We start from the raw sequence: 5,039 nt of genomic DNA on the forward strand, positions 1-5,039 counted from the left end.
AAAGAAGAAGAACATGAAGAAATGCCTGATTTCACGGAAGATAAGGACGACATTACTACTCCTTCGGATACTTTACCAGGTATGCCAACTCCACATTCTTTATTGACAATGAAATGTTTAGTGCATGGAAAATAAAAGATTATTTTGCATGATGATGGTAGTACTCATGATTTTATTTCTGCAAAGCTAGTAAAAGAATTGAAGTTACAGACTGTACCTACGCATTATCGCATTAAAGCAGCATTCTTAGGCACTAGGTATAATGGTACACAGGAAGTGCATGACTTAGAAATTCAAATTGGTCAATACACTGAAAGAAGAAATTTTCTAGTTGTACCATTACAGTCCAGTGACATTATTGTAGGTATGCCTTGGCATCATCAACTCAATGGGGAGAACTACTGCATTTGATGGGTGATGATGCTTGCCATCTTGGAGTCCTATGATTTGGTAGAGATTGTGATTGTTGAGCCTATAGACTATCCATCGGCCCGTGATGTCTCCAAAATTTTTACACATGAGGAAGTAGAATTTGAGAAGATACATGCACATTGGGACAAATTTCATGCATCCATAAGGCTAGCACATAGAAGGTAACTCAAGTTGGTATGCAGTAAAAAAGAAGATTAGTACATAGTCATTGGAGGCTTGTAATGTTTTAGTTTTAAATAAGAAATGGAAAACCCTGATACATAATTGTTAAAGAGCATCTTCTATAGCTACTATACTTGGATCTCAATTGCAAGTAGGTTGAGTAAGAGGATTGATTGTGAAAGGCACAAGCCAAGCGACTTCAATGTACATTAAAGCCTTGAGTAGTGCAATGCACTACTTGTTGTTATAGCACCATTTAGGAGAATAGACTAAGTTTTACGCAAGAAAATATTAATCAAGAGCATAAGCCTTCTTGTATCAATATAGCTATGAGGCATCGCATCCACCAAATAGGAATTACAAGTTGCTATGCTCAAATTTGAGTTATAAGTTGAGTAGGGAGGTTAACGATGAAAAGGAATAGCTAGGTGACTTAAATGTGCATCGAAGCCTTGATTAGTATAATGGACTGCTATTTATGGTACCATTTAAGAGTATAAACCTTAAATTATTCTAGAAAATGTCAATATAAAGCTTAAGCCTTTTTGTATCATCATATCTATTAGGCATCATAGCTAAATAGGAATTACAAGCTTGAACTATAGTTAAAACAATTCATTGCACAGATCAATTGAAAAGAGATGCATAGCATGTTACTATATGCACAGTTTATGTTGCAAAGGTATAATAACTATAATAGTTGGGAATATTAATCCTCAACATTCTTTTTTGAAAGAAAAAGCTGCACATCATGTGATGAGAGAAGATCTTTTTTCATTATCGTTACTTCCTTACTTAGACTTAATACAATAGCATGATCATTACCCTAAAAAATCTCAAAAAGTTGTATGTGGAATAGGATGCAATATTTCTAAGAGCAATAGTCATTAATCCATCATGCAAATAGCATACTTGACACAAGTGAAATATGTTTAAGCAAAAAGAGAAAAATATCCCTTAAAGCAAGGATAGTATTTTGTGTGTGAAAACAAGTATGTCCTTTCCCACTAATGGTGGGAATAATGCTTGGAGTGGTCCCACATGCATTCAAGGGGCATCTCCATCACCACTCACTTTCACATGAATAGGGGTAGCCACAACTTTGGGAGAGCATGGCAAAATGAAGACCATGAGCATGAGATACAGTATTTACAATGCATCAAAAAGCATATTTGTAGCAAATCCTACCTAATCATGCAAGCATGCATGGCTTGCTTGAAAATTATGTGTAGAAGGAAAATGATGCAAAGTGCTTATGAGAGAACGAACCATCCCCAAATCCTTATTGCATACAAAGGAATGCTCGGCTCAAAAGAAGGGGGTAAGTAGGTATTTCAACTAGGTATGAGTATGTTTTTTAAAAGGGAAAGCTCTATGTGTAGCTGAGTTGTGCCTATTCCTAACATAATCCAATTTTAAAATATTGAAGCTTGCATGTTCAAGCTTGAAATCAATGGTTTAGGGTTGGGGACTACTTTTCTTCATACTTCTTCAAGGTAGTAAAGCAAAAGGTAGTGCAAGATCTTATCATACAAGTCACTGATTAGAATGGTGCTTTAGTTACTTATCAAAATGCTATTTCTCAATTATTTTATTCATTTCATTTGAATATTGTGGTAGATATGTTTGATGCCCGATATGTGCAAAAGGCCTCAGACTTCCTCCAACTAATCCCTACCTTCTCTTCAAGGAAAAGGCTCTAAGTTTGGATCAGTCATTCACTATAGAAGAGATTCATGATGTGGTATTCCAAAGGAACAAGGAGAAGTCTCCAACCAACAAATGATGGATTCCAACCATGAACAGGGGGATCATCAAATTAATCCCCAAAAACCCACATAGATAGACATGTAAAGGTTGGCAACCTATTATTCTTTTAAATGCCTCTTACAATATCCTAGCAAAGGGATTGACACTAAGATTTAAGCATATATTGATCAAAGGGGTTCAACTAATGCAATTTGGCTTTATCTTCAAGCACACACTACAAGATATAGGCTTTATACTGACATTAAAAGTGATGAAAATGTAAATAAAGAAAATTTCCCCCGTCGTCGCAAAAAGCGTTGTTATTGGAGACGCCATAGAACAGTCGTTATTTGCGTCGATATCAGCGTCGCAAATTAATGAAGCTGATAACAACACTTTGCAATGCTAATAACGACGCCAATAATGACGCGTATAGTAAATTTGCGACGCTAATAGCGATGGTAACAGAAAAAAAAATTGGGCTACTCTGCCACATATAGCACTATGTGCTTTATTTAGGCCATACAAAATAGTTTCTGCATTGTGTACAATGCTCGTGTAAATAAAGACAAAGTGTACTTAAATCATAACACTGATACATGAAATAAATACATGATCACATAATGAAAGTGATTGGTATAATCATGACAAGATATCACTACGACATAGAAAATGTCTACATAGATCACGTGACCAGAAAAGAAGGGTGTGTGAGCTCCAAGGATCCAAGGCGAGCTATAGATCATCACCATCCCAAAGCTCATCTTGCCATAAAGGAGCATCGAATGGACTCTGCAAAAAAAGAAACAACTATACATCAGTCCACCATACAATAATGCATTCTAATTAAACATGGCAACTACGGATAAGAAAGATGAGTGACTTACAGGGCCATTGCGTCCATACAATCGATCGATCAATGCAGTGAGACCGTGCCTCTCTGCATATTGTTGAGATTGAGAGAGGTAGAGACAGAGTGAAGAGCAAGCATGCTCTCTTCTTCTTCCATTCATTATCTCCTATCCACACACATAGAATAATTGTATACAATAGTACTAAGGTCCGTAGGACCATTCACACTGGGTCTAAGACCACTGACTTATTTAATGTCCCACACTTGCTGATACAGCTGAACAAGGCTAATGTCTATCATACATTCTAATAGGAGAATAATATGAGCTTGATATTCTAACACTCCCCCTCAAGCTCAAATCATCTGATGAACTCCAAGTAGCTGTCTAAAACTACTAAACTTATCTTTACCCAAAGACTTGGTAAAGATATCTGCAACTTGTTCATCAGTCTTCACATGCATAAGATCTACTCTCCCTGCAAGAACCATCTCTCTGATAAAATGGTAGTGTACCTCTATGTGTTTTGTCCTGGCATGGTATACTAGATTCGTTGCCAGGAGTACACTACTGAGATTGTCACATAATAAGGTCACTGGAGCATCCACCTGAATATCCAAATCAGCCATAAGCTTGAGTAGCCATGAAATCTCACATGCTGCCAATGCAGCACCCCTATCCTCTGCCTCAGTACTAGACAATGCAACCGTTGGTTGCTTCTTGCTGCTCCAGCTGATCATGCTACTTCCAAAGCCAAAAGCATAACCACTCGTAGATCTGCGATCATATGAGCATCCTGCCCAATCCGCATCTATGTATCCAACCAGTTTTAAGGGCTTATCTCTCATATAGAACAGCCCATAATCTATAGTGGACTTAACATATCTCATAATCCACCTAACAGCATCCAAATGTGGCTTCCTAGGCTTCTGCATAAACTGACTTATGAGCCCAACTGCATAACTCAAATCTGGCCTAGTGATGGTCAAGTAGATCAGACTTCCAACCATCTGCCTGTACATAGTCACATCCTGAATTTCAGCTCCAGTGCTAATGTCCAACTTGACATTCTGATCAAGGGGTGTATCCAATGGTTTGCATTCAGCCATGCCATACTTTTTCAGCATTTCCATGGCATAATGTTTTTGCATCAGCCATTGATGCTAGGAGGCATATTTCACGGTTTATGGTGGATTCCGTGCCATGGTGGATTCCGTGAGGTTTTACGGTGGATTCCGTAAACTTTGATGACCGGGGCTCATACACAAAGTGGATTCTTTGTGCGAGAAGTTGATGGGGACACCTATCCTTTTCGAGCGTTTCATTAATTTAGTGTGTACATGGGTGATTCCATAGCGGGTGATTCCGCAAAATAGATATTAAATTAATAAGCGTTTATGAGTTTAGAGTGCGCATTCGTGATAAATTAAGGTTAGGATTGATTTCTAATCAGTTGATTTATTTATGTAGCTAAAGACTACTAGGTATTCACTTTTGTCGGTTTAATTGTATTATTTTACTAATGATTGTGAATGCTTCAGTTGATGTGTAGAGATAGCAGCAATGGCGAAGGAAAGCATTGGAGGATAGCGTGTATTCAAGTTATCACTTATATTTTGATGGGCGCATACCTTAGGCATGGCGCCTATATTTTGTCGCGCCTATTTATTAAGGTGTTGAATATTTATTTATTATTTTGTATGCGTATGGGCTCACGATTATGATATTTGTATTTGGACATTGTATTGGGTATGCCTGACTCTTTGGGCGCCCGCCCATTAACTTTATTTCTATTTTGTGCTAAAGCAAACTCAAAAGCCAAAAGCGTGCTATTTTATAATTTGG

Source organism: Lygodium microphyllum, chromosome 2 (genome assembly GCF_053477565.2).
Source record: "Lygodium microphyllum isolate KBCC chromosome 2, Lygodium_microphyllum_v1.1.10, whole genome shotgun sequence".
NCBI lineage: Eukaryota > Viridiplantae > Streptophyta > Polypodiopsida > Schizaeales > Lygodiaceae > Lygodium > Lygodium microphyllum.